The sequence below is a fragment of the Osmia lignaria genome, unplaced genomic scaffold (genome assembly GCF_051020975.1).
Source record: "Osmia lignaria lignaria isolate PbOS001 unplaced genomic scaffold, iyOsmLign1 scaffold0057, whole genome shotgun sequence".
Taxonomy (NCBI): Eukaryota; Metazoa; Arthropoda; class Insecta; order Hymenoptera; family Megachilidae; genus Osmia; species Osmia lignaria.
In genome coordinates, this window is record NW_027478198.1 from 77,501 (window position 1) to 90,000 (window position 12,500).

General features: G+C 42.0%; 2 non-coding genes across 2 annotated transcripts; both read right to left on the reverse strand.

Moving 5' to 3' along the window:
- Nucleotides 1-815: 815 nt before the first annotated feature.
- Nucleotides 816-970, reverse strand: LOC143307493 (5.8S ribosomal RNA). The gene has a single exon (XR_013064624.1). It is a non-coding gene; the product is annotated as a 5.8S ribosomal RNA (ribosomal RNA).
- A 1,492-nt stretch (nt 971-2,462) lies between these two features.
- Nucleotides 2,463-4,385, reverse strand: LOC143307500 (small subunit ribosomal RNA). The gene has a single exon (XR_013064631.1). It is a non-coding gene; the product is annotated as a small subunit ribosomal RNA (ribosomal RNA).
- Between the last annotated feature and the right edge of the window lie 8,115 nt (nt 4,386-12,500).

Genomic DNA, 12,500 nt, shown 5'->3' on the forward strand with positions numbered 1-12,500 from the left:
TCTTGGAGCGGAGCGTTCCTTTACTCGTTAGATTTGTCTTGTCGCGTGTGTATTCGCTTTTTCGACGCTTTTTAACCATTTAACTTGTTTAGCGAAGCTAAACGCACAGACAGACAAAAAAAAAGGAACAGCATCGCGCGTCAAACAGCGACGACCCATCTGAAGCGATCTTTCATTTATACACCGTTTGTAAACAGAGAGATGTATAAAGCGCGGGGAATCATTCGAAACCCTGGGGCTATTCGAGCTTGCATTTCAGCAAATTATCATCTCAAACATTTCACTCGTTTGCTTTTTCTAAATTTATAGGAGAGCTTCTTTCGTTTATTTTTGACACACCTTTCGTAAATATCGTTTCTGGCAACGTCGGGAGCGTGGATTTCTACAAGTGAACAATCGCGCCGATCCGATAACTTCCAGCAGGATGGAGAATCTTTATAGATTATCTTCCGAGAACTCGGTGCTTTCACGGGCGGTCGTTTATAAATTTTAACGAACGACTCGCGCGCCGTGACGCACTTGCGCTAGTTCGAAGAGATATTTCGAAATTTGTTTCTCTCCTTTAACGGCCTGCATTTAGTGTATCGGTTGCGATTTTCGTCACATCGTTTCCACGACAAACGCCGACGAACTGCCCAACTATCGCTCGTACGTTGCGACTCTTTCTTTGTTTATCGTTCATTCATTCTTTCAATTTCGTTCGATAATCCCGCTCCGAAACGTTCTACTTTCGTTGAACGACGGCGAGATGTTTAGAAAGAAATGAATTACTCTTTTTTCGAGAAGCAAACGCAAGCAGTCTTTTGTTAAGAAAACGACCCTCAGCCAGGCGTGGTCCAGGAATTGTATCCGTGGACCGCAATGTGCGTTCGAAATGTCGATGTTCATGTGTCCTGCAGTTCACACGTTGACGCGCAATTAGCTGCGTTCTTCATCGACCCACGAGCCAAGTGATCCACCGTTCAGGGTAATCGTAAAATTTTGTATTTCAAACTCTTTAGATCTTTAGAGTGTTATTTTCATTATTAACACGCATCACATTCGATACCCACATCACTCTCCCACCCGGCGCGTGCGGGAGAGCGAATTCGGGCGTCGCCAACGTATTTGTTTGTTTGTTCGATCGTTGACGACACGATCGCGTCCAAGGACGGAAACCGTCGGAGAAACGCCCAGTGGCACGCTCCTCTCGACGGTCGGGCGTAAAGTACATTTAAAAACCTTGAAAAGTACGAACGCACACAAGGAATGCGAGCGCGCGTCCTGTCGCTGAATCGTGGGTTGCGAGATTCGAACAGACACACGGCCGGCGACGATCGGTCTAACTAATGGACACATAGTTTTTCAAAGACTCGCTATCGTCGCTTCTCAGCCGGTCCGTAAACAACACACATCGATCAGGCGGACGCACGAATCTTACCACGGTGCGGGTTTCGTAGATTCCAGGTTACCCGCAAGTACCTCTCTCTCCCTCTCGAAAGAGGAATCTCGATCCGTCCTTTTTGGACAATGGAGAAATCTTTTTATCGCAACACGGATGGCAAAGAAACAACCAAAGCGTAGGAGCGTGGGGACGAGAGCGACGAAAAGAACGTCGCGAAAACAAAGTTTCGACGGTTGCTCGTTCTAATACATCGTAGTTTCAACTCTCTCAGTTTTAACCACTCCTAGACGCTTCGTAAACTTTTAACAATTCTTCGCCTCCGCGAGTTTCATTTCGAATAGAGCGAACGCAACACGGACCAAAAAAACTCCGGTGATGCCAGATCATTTAGCAAAGATCAGACGGCGGGTCATCTGTATTCCTTTTCTCTCTTTTTTATATCTTTCCATTTAACTAGGGTGTCGCAACGACGGGTACATTTATATATTTATATATATTGTATTTCAATTTTAATGATCCTTCACTTTCGGTTTGTAATAATATGATCCTTCTTTCATTTCGATCCTTCATATTGTAGGTTAACCAACAGAAGTTTGTTTTTTTACGACTTGTATTTTTGTGGTTTGTTTGTTTGTTTCTTACGACTTGTTTGTACCCGATCAAGTAGACGACGACCCATAAGTATAAGTTAGAGAGATAAAGGTCGAGAGACCTCACGCAAGCGTCTTTTACTTCCATTCACATCAGCCAGAGAGAAATGGTCCGGCGTCGTGCTCTTTGGCGCCGTTGGTCGCACAGTTTTTTTGCCGGCGGTTCCGAACGGACGGGAGAAACGCGATGAGTAATCAAAGCGACCTCCGCACGTAACCGTGTCGGTGTAATTTTACCGCATCGCAGCGTTTTGGTATTTGTTTCTTATTGGCTCGAACCCGAGATTTATGTGTTTTGTGTCATGTATATGGTATTATTTATTATATCTTTCTCGTTTTGTATAATTTTTGGTCCGAGCTCAATAAACTTTTATATCGCTTTATCAATGATCCATTCAGTTAGGTTTTCTCTTGTATTTTTAATTTGTTAATGATCCTTCCGCAGGTTCACCTACGGAAACCTTGTTACGACTTTTACTTCCTCTAAATAATCAAGTTTGGTCATCTTCCCGGTAACATCGGCAATGCCGAGACATTGCCGCGCACCAGTCCGAAGACCTCACTAAATCATTCAATCGGTAGTAGCGACGGGCGGTGTGTACAAAGGGCAGGGACGTAATCAACGCGAGCTTATGACTCGCGCTTACTGGGAATTCCTCGTTCATGGGGAATAATTGCAAGCCCCAATCCCTAGCACGAAGGAGGTTCAGCGGGTTACCCGGGCCTTTCGGCCAGGGAAAACACGTTGATTCCTTCAGTGTAGCGCGCGTGCGGCCCAGAACATCTAAGGGCATCACAGACCTGTTATTGCTCAATCTCGTGCGGCTAGAAGCCGCCTGTCCCTCTAAGAAGATTTGTTTGTACGTTGGTAGTAAAAACCCACCGACCGAAGTCGGGGGCCTTCGAGATACCATAAGTTACGTCTATTTAACAGGCTAGAGTCTCGTTCGTTATCGGAATTAACCAGACAAATCGCTCCACCAACTAAGAACGGCCATGCACCACCACCCACCGAATCAAGAAAGAGCTATCAATCTGTCAATCCTTCCGGTGTCCGGGCCTGGTGAGGTTTCCCGTGTTGAGTCAAATTAAGCCGCAGGCTCCACTCCTGGTGGTGCCCTTCCGTCAATTCCTTTAAGTTTCAGCTTTGCAACCATACTTCCCCCGGAACCCAAAAGCTTTGGTTTCCCGGAAGCTGCCCGCCGAGTCATCGGAGGAACTTCGGCGGATCGCTAGCTGGCATCGTTTATGGTTAGAACTAGGGCGGTATCTGATCGCCTTCGAACCTCTAACTTTCGTTCTTGATTAATGAAAACATTTTTGGCAAATGCTTTCGCTTCTGTCCGTCTTGCGACGATCCAAGAATTTCACCTCTAACGTCGCAATACGAATGCCCCCATCTGTCCCTATTAATCATTACCTCGGGGTTCCGAAAACCAACAAAATAGAACCGAGGTCCTATTCCATTATTCCATGCACAGAGTATTCAGGCGAAGGTAGCCTGCTTTGAGCACTCTAATTTGTTCAAAGTAAACGTACCGGCCCACCTCGACACTCAGTGAAGAGCACCGCGATGGGATATTAGTTGGACCGCCCGCGAGGAGCTAAGCCCACCGGTAGGACGTACCACATAATGCCAGTTAAACACCGCGAGCGGTGAACCGACACTGTGACACACAGATTCAACTACGAGCTTTTTAACCGCAACAACTTTAATATACGCTATTGGAGCTGGAATTACCGCGGCTGCTGGCACCAGACTTGCCCTCCAATGGATCCTCGTTAAAGGATTTAAAGTGTACTCATTCCGATTACGGGGCCTCGGATGAGTCCCGTATCGTTATTTTTCGTCACTACCTCCCCGTGCCGGGAGTGGGTAATTTGCGCGCCTGCTGCCTTCCTTGGATGTGGTAGCCGTTTCTCAGGCTCCCTCTCCGGAATCGAACCCTGATTCCCCGTTACCCGTTACAACCATGGTAGGCGTAGAACCTACCATCGACAGTTGATAAGGCAGACATTTGAAAGATCCGTCGTCGGTGCTAGATGACCATACGATCAGCACAAAGTTATTCAGAGTCACCAAAGCCGACGATGGACGAACGGACAAGCCGTCCGCCACCGATTGGTTTTGATCTAATAAAAGCATTCCTCCCATCTCTGGGTGGAATTCTGGTTTGCATGTATTAGCTCTAGAATTACCACAGTTATCCAAGTAATGTTTTGTACGATCTAAGAAACCAAAACTGATTTAATGAGCCATTCGCGGTTTCACCTTAATTCGGTATGTACTTAGACATGCATGGCTTAATCTTTGAGACAAGCATATGACTACTGGCAGGATCAACCAGGGAGCTTAGTTATTATTGTAAATTTAAATTTTCGTCGTCGGCCCTCCCTGTAAGACCGATCGACGTTAAGCCATTTCTCTTTTGTATGTAACACACATTTCATAAATTTTGTACCTCTTATAGAGGCCAAATATTCTCCTCCTCCTCTCATAAAGCACGAAAATCACTTTCACGCCGTGCATCCATCGTGCAAGCACGTAGACCACACACGCTGGACAATATAATAAAAGATAGCGCGGACAGTGGCATGCTATACAAATCGAGAAAGCGCGTACAGTGATCATGCTGGTCATTTTGCCACCAAATTTTATAATCTTTATCATTAGAGCGGGCCCACCAACCTCGTCTCTGTACTTTATACATTTCTCCTCCATCTGCACACACCTTTTCAAACATTAACGGAGAGAGTTCCTTGGACTTGCTTTAAATGTACATATTAGATATGTTGGAATCTCTCTCCTTTAGAAGTTTCCCCAGCCTTAAAACTTCTTTCATTTTTACTCCTCTCTCCATACTTATTTTCCTCTCTGAACGTATCAGAGAGGATTTTATTTCTGACACCTCTTGACTTTTCTTAAATTCAGGGACGTAATTTTGTTCATAATTCAGTGGACTTTTGTGTATTTTATACTTTAAATATTTCCAAACAGTCTCCCTTCTAAAAGTGATAGAACGAATTTTCGTCTAACACTACTTTCTTGGTTCAAAAATTTTATACAATCTTATAACTTTTTCAGTTTTAACAAATTTTGGTTACAGACAGTTGATGCTCAGTTTGTACAAGTATGCAACATTTATAAGTGCATACAGGTCACCAGCCTTATATTACAAGGCTCACCACATATGGGCCATTCGGTCTTAGACACCGACCCGTGGTAATGCTGTGTGGAGATTAATAATAATCCGCAACGGAAAACCGGAACGAGAATAGTCGAGAAAGTATATTCTCGAGGAGCGGTAGACTGCTTTTCAACCGAAGTCATAAAAGAGCCACACGCTCGACGCTACTCCCGACCGGTCCGAGCGAACCGAAAGTGCCTTCCTATAAATACCGAACGGCCGGCCGCTAGGTCGGCGACGCATGGGCTTACGCCCAGGCGTATGCCTGTGCAAACCGCCGTGAGAGCGTACCATCCCGCCGGCACGGTAAAACTTAGACTGAAAATATCGTCGAACATATCCTTTCATTTTATAACGTTCTATACATGAAAATTAATAAATTAACATGCAGGACATAATAAATTCACATTCTCATGTAAATCATGGGTTTAATTAATATTTTAAAAAATTTTAAAACCGCCCAGAACCGATGAGATGAAAATATTAAAACGATATTTTTGCATTTTCTTACGGTAAAACATTAACAAATAAGCGACTATAGCAATATAAAACTCCATTTGTAATTTAATTAATCAAAATTAATATTTTTTTTTGATTTTTCAGCGATCCAGAACCGATGAGACGAAAACATTAAAACGATATTTTTGCATTTTCTTACGACAAAACATTAACAAATACGAGACTATAACAATATAAAACTACATATGTAATTTAATTAATCAAAATTAATAATTTTTTTCGATTTTTCAGTGATCCAGAACCGATAAGTCGAAAATTTTAACAATCATATTTTTGCATTCTGTACCGTGGATCCATCGTTAAACGCTATTAAACTAACGTCCGTGATGGTATAAATGCAGATTTTCGCTCCGTTTAGCCAAAATAACGAACTTTAGGTGCGCTCCGAAATATTTCAAAGTCCCAGCGGCGTATTGCTTCGCCTCTTAGAACCGATTAGTCGAAAATTTTAACAATCATATTTTTGCATTCTGTACCGTGGATCGATCGTTAAACGCTATTAAACTAGCGTCCGTGATGGTATAAATGCAGATTTTCGCTCCGTTTAGCCAAAATAACGAACTTTAGGTGCGCTCCGAAATATTTCAAAGTCCCAGCGGCGTATTGCTTCGCCTCTTAGAACCGATTAGTCGAAAATTTTAACAATCATATTTTTGCATTCTGTACCGTGGATCCATCGTTAAACGCTATTAAACTAACGTCCGTGATGGTATAAATGCAGATTTTCGCTCCGTTTAGCCAAAATAACGAACTTTAGGTGCGCTCCGAAATATTTCAAAGTCCCAGCGGCGTATTGCTTCGCCTCTTAGAACCGATTAGTCGAAAATTTTAACAATCATATTTTTGCATTCTGTACCGTGGATCCATCGTTAAACGCTATTAAACTAACGTCCGTGATGGTATAAATGCAGATTTTCGCTCCGTTTAGCCAAAATAACGAACTTTAGGTGCGCTCCGAAATATTTCAAAGTCCCAGCGGCGTATTGCTTCGCCTCTTAGAACCGATTAGTCGAAAATTTTAACAATCATATTTTTGCATTCTGTACCGTGGATCGATCGTTAAACGCTATTGAACTAACGTCCGTGATGGTATAAATGCAGATTTTCGCTCCGTTTAGCCAAAATAACGAACTTTAGGTGCGCTCCGAAATATTTCAAAGTCCCAGCGGCGTATTGCTTCGCCTCTTAGAACCGATTAGTCGAAAATTTTAACAATCATATTTTTGCATTCTGTACCGTGGATCCATCGTTAAACGCTATTAAACTAACGTCCGTGATGGTATAAATGCAGATTTTCGCTCCGTTTAGCCAAAATAACGAACTTTAGGTGCGCTCCGAAATATTTCAAAGTCCCAGCGGCGTATTGCTTCGCCTCTTAGAACCGATTAGTCGAAAATTTTAACAATCATATTTTTGCAGTCTGTACCGTGGATCGATCGTTAAACGCTATTGAACTAACGTCCGTGATGGTATAAATGCAGATTTTCGCTCCGTTTAGCCAAAATAACGAACTTTAGGTGCGCTCCGAAATATTTCAAAGTCCCAGCGGCGTATTGCTTCGCCTCTTAGAACCGATTAGTCGAAAATTTTAACAATCATATTTTTGCATTCTGTACCGTGGATCCATCGTTAAACGCTATTAAACTAACGTCCGTGATGGTATAAATGCAGATTTTCGCTCCGTTTAGCCAAAATAACGAACTTTAGGTGCGCTCCGAAATATTTCAAAGTCCCAGCGGCGTATTGCTTCGCCTCTTAGAACCGATTAGTCGAAAATTTTAACAATCATATTTTTGCATTCTGTACCGTGGATCGATCGTTAAACGCTATTGAACTAACGTCCGTGATGGTATAAATGCAGATTTTCGCTCCGTTTAGCCAAAATAACGAACTTTAGGTGCGCTCCGAAATATTTCAAAGTCCCAGCGGCGTATTGCTTCGCCTCTTAGAACCGATTAGTCGAAAATTTTAACAATCATATTTTTGCATTCTGTACCGTGGATCCATCGTTAAACGCTATTAAACTAACGTCCGTGATGGTATAAATGCAGATTTTCGCTCCGTTTAGCCAAAATAACGAACTTTAGGTGCGCTCCGAAATATTTCAAAGTCCCAGCGGCGTATTGCTTCGCCTCTTAGAACCGATTAGTCGAAAATTTTAACAATCATATTTTTGCATTCTGTACCGTGGATCGATCGTTAAACGCTATTGAACTAACGTCCGTGATGGTATAAATGCAGATTTTCGCTCCGTTTAGCCAAAATAACGAACTTTAGGTGCGCTCCGAAATATTTCAAAGTCCCAGCGGCGTATTGCTTCGCCTCTTAGAACCGATTAGTCGAAAATTTTAACAATCATATTTTTGCATTCTGTACCGTGGATCCATCGTTAAACGCTATTAAACTAACGTCCGTGATGGTATAAATGCAGATTTTCGCTCCGTTTAGCCAAAATAACGAACTTTAGGTGCGCTCCGAAATATTTCAAAGTCCCAGCGGCGTATTGCTTCGCCTCTTAGAACCGATTAGTCGAAAATTTTAACAATCATATTTTTGCAGTCTGTACCGTGGATCGATCGTTAAACGCTATTGAACTAACGTCCGTGATGGTATAAATGCAGATTTTCGCTCCGTTTAGCCAAAATAACGAACTTTAGGTGCGCTCCGAAATATTTCAAAGTCCCAGCGGCGTATTGCTTCGCCTCTTAGAACCGATTAGTCGAAAATTTTAACAATCATATTTTTGCATTCTGTACCGTGGATCCATCGTTAAACGCTATTAAACTAACGTCCGTGATGGTATAAATGCAGATTTTCGCTCCGTTTAGCCAAAATAACGAACTTTAGGTGCGCTCCGAAATATTTCAAAGTCCCAGCGGCGTATTGCTTCGCCTCTTAGAACCGATTAGTCGAAAATTTTAACAATCATATTTTTGCAGTCTGTACCGTGGATCGATCGTTAAACGCTATTGAACTAACGTCCGTGATGGTATAAATGCAGATTTTCGCTCCGTTTAGCCAAAATAACGAACTTTAGGTGCGCTCCGAAATATTTCAAAGTCCCAGCGGCGTATTGCTTCGCCTCTTAGAACCGATTAGTCGAAAATTTTAACAATCATATTTTTGCATTCTGTACCGTGGATCCATCGTTAAACGCTATTAAACTAACGTCCGTGATGGTATAAATGCAGATTTTCGCTCCGTTTAGCCAAAATAACGAACTTTAGGTGCGCTCCGAAATATTTCAAAGTCCCAGCGGCGTATTGCTTCGCCTCTTAGAACCGATTAGTCGAAAATTTTAACAATCATATTTTTGCATTCTGTACCGTGGATCCATCGTTAAACGCTATTGAACTAACGTCCGTGATGGTATAAATGCAGATTTTCGCTCCGTTTAGCCAAAATAACGAACTTTAGGTGCGCTCCGAAATATTTCAAAGTCCCAGCGGCGTATTGCTTCGCCTCTTAGAACCGATTAGTCGAAAATTTTAACAATCATATTTTTGCATTCTGTACCGTGGATCCATCGTTAAACGCTATTAAACTAACGTCCGTGATGGTATAAATGCAGATTTTCGCTCCGTTTAGCCAAAATAACGAACTTTAGGTGCGCTCCGAAATATTTCAAAGTCCCAGCGGCGTATTGCTTCGCCTCTTAGAACCGATTAGTCGAAAATTTTAACAATCATATTTTTGCATTCTGTACCGTGGATCGATCGTTAAACGCTATTGAACTAACGTCCGTGATGGTATAAATGCAGATTTTCGCTCCGTTTAGCCAAAATAACGAACTTTAGGTGCGCTCCGAAATATTTCAAAGTCCCAGCGGCGTATTGCTTCGCCTCTTAGAACCGATTAGTCGAAAATTTTAACAATCATATTTTTGCATTCTGTACCGTGGATCCATCGTTAAACGCTATTAAACTAACGTCCGTGATGGTATAAATGCAGATTTTCGCTCCGTTTAGCCAAAATAACGAACTTTAGGTGCGCTCCGAAATATTTCAAAGTCCCAGCGGCGTATTGCTTCGCCTCTTAGAACCGATTAGTCGAAAATTTTAACAATCATATTTTTGCATTCTGTACCGTGGATCGATCGTTAAACGCTATTGAACTAACGTCCGTGATGGTATAAATGCAGATTTTCGCTCCGTTTAGCCAAAATAACGAACTTTAGGTGCGCTCCGAAATATTTCAAAGTCCCAGCGGCGTATTGCTTCGCCTCTTAGAACCGATTAGTCGAAAATTTTAACAATCATATTTTTGCATTCTGTACCGTGGATCCATCGTTAAACGCTATTGAACTAACGTCCGTGATGGTATAAATGCAGATTTTCGCTCCGTTTAGCCAAAATAACGAACTTTAGGTGCGCTCCGAAATATTTCAAAGTCCCAGCGGCGTATTGCTTCGCCTCTTAGAACCGATTAGTCGAAAATTTTAACAATCATATTTTTGCATTCTGTACCGTGGATCCATCGTTAAACGCTATTGAACTAACGTCCGTGATGGTATAAATGCAGATTTTCGCTCCGTTTAGCCAAAATAACGAACTTTAGGTGCGCTCCGAAATATTTCAAAGTCCCAGCGGCGTATTGCTTCGCCTCTTAGAACCGATTAGTCGAAAATTTTAACAATCATATTTTTGCATTCTGTACCGTGGATCGATCGTTAAACGCTATTGAACTAACGTCCGTGATGGTATAAATGCAGATTTTCGCTCCGTTTAGCCAAAATAACGAACTTTAGGTGCGCTCCGAAATATTTCAAAGTCCCAGCGGCGTATTGCTTCGCCTCTTAGAACCGATTAGTCGAAAATTTTAACAATCATATTTTTGCATTCTGTACCGTGGATCCATCGTTAAACGCTATTGAACTAACGTCCGTGATGGTATAAATGCAGATTTTCGCTCCGTTTAGCCAAAATAACGAACTTTAGGTGCGCTCCGAAATATTTCAAAGTCCCAGCGGCGTATTGCTTCGCCTCTTAGAACCGATTAGTCGAAAATTTTAACAATCATATTTTTGCATTCTGTACCGTGGATCCATCGTTAAACGCTATTAAACTAACGTCCGTGATGGTATAAATGCAGATTTTCGCTCCGTTTAGCCAAAATAACGAACTTTAGGTGCGCTCCGAAATATTTCAAAGTCCCAGCGGCGTATTGCTTCGCCTCTTAGAACCGATTAGTCGAAAATTTTAACAATCATATTTTTGCATTCTGTACCGTGGATCGATCGTTAAACGCTATTGAACTAACGTCCGTGATGGTATAAATGCAGATTTTCGCTCCGTTTAGCCAAAATAACGAACTTTAGGTGCGCTCCGAAATATTTCAAAGTCCCAGCGGCGTATTGCTTCGCCTCTTAGAACCGATTAGTCGAAAATTTTAACAATCATATTTTTGCATTCTGTACCGTGGATCGATCGTTAAACGCTATTGAACTAACGTCCGTGATGGTATAAATGCAGATTTTCGCTCCGTTTAGCCAAAATAACGAACTTTAGGTGCGCTCCGAAATATTTTAAAGTCCCAGCGGCGTATTGCTTCGCCTCTTAGAACCGATTAGTCGAAAATTTTAACAATCATATTTTTGCATTCTGTACCGTGGATCGATCGTTAAACGCTATTGAACTAACGTCCGTGATGGTATAAATGCAGATTTTCGCTCCGTTTAGCCAAAATAACGAACTTTAGGTGCGCTCCGAAATATTTCAAAGTCCCAGCGGCGTATTGCTTCGCCTCTTAGAACCGATTAGTCGAAAATTTTAACAATCATATTTTTGCATTCTGTACCGTGGATCCATCGTTAAACGCTATTAAACTAACGTCCGTGATGGTATAAATGCAGATTTTCGCTCCGTTTAGCCAAAATAACGAACTTTAGGTGCGCTCCGAAATATTTCAAAGTCCCAGCGGCGTATTGCTTCGCCTCTTAGAACCGATTAGTCGAAAATTTTAACAATCATATTTTTGCATTCTGTACCGTGGATCGATCGTTAAACGCTATTGAACTAACGTCCGTGATGGTATAAATGCAGATTTTCGCTCCGTTTAGCCAAAATAACGAACTTTAGGTGCGCTCCGAAATATTTCAAAGTCCCAGCGGCGTATTGCTTCGCCTCTTAGAACCGATTAGTCGAAAATTTTAACAATCATATTTTTGCATTCTGTACCGTGGATCCATCGTTAAACGCTATTAAACTAACGTCCGTGATGGTATAAATGCAGATTTTCGCTCCGTTTAGCCAAAATAACGAACTTTAGGTGCGCTCCGAAATATTTCAAAGTCCCAGCGGCGTATTGCTTCGCCTCTTAGAACCGATTAGTCGAAAATTTTAACAATCATATTTTTGCAGTCTGTACCGTGGATCGATCGTTAAACGCTATTGAACTAACGTCCGTGATGGTATAAATGCAGATTTTCGCTCCGTTTAGCCAAAATAACGAACTTTAGGTGCGCTCCGAAATATTTCAAAGTCCCAGCGGCGTATTGCTTCGCCTCTTAGAACCGATTAGTCGAAAATTTTAACAATCATATTTTTGCATTCTGTACCGTGGATCCATCGTTAAACGCTATTAAACTAACGTCCGTGATGGTATAAATGCAGATTTTCGCTCCGTTTAGCCAAAATAACGAACTTTAGGTGCGCTCCGAAATATTTCAAAGTCCCAGCGGCGTATTGCTTCGCCTCTTAGAACCGATTAGTCGAAAATTTTAACAATCATATTTTTGCATTCTGTACCGTGGATCGATCG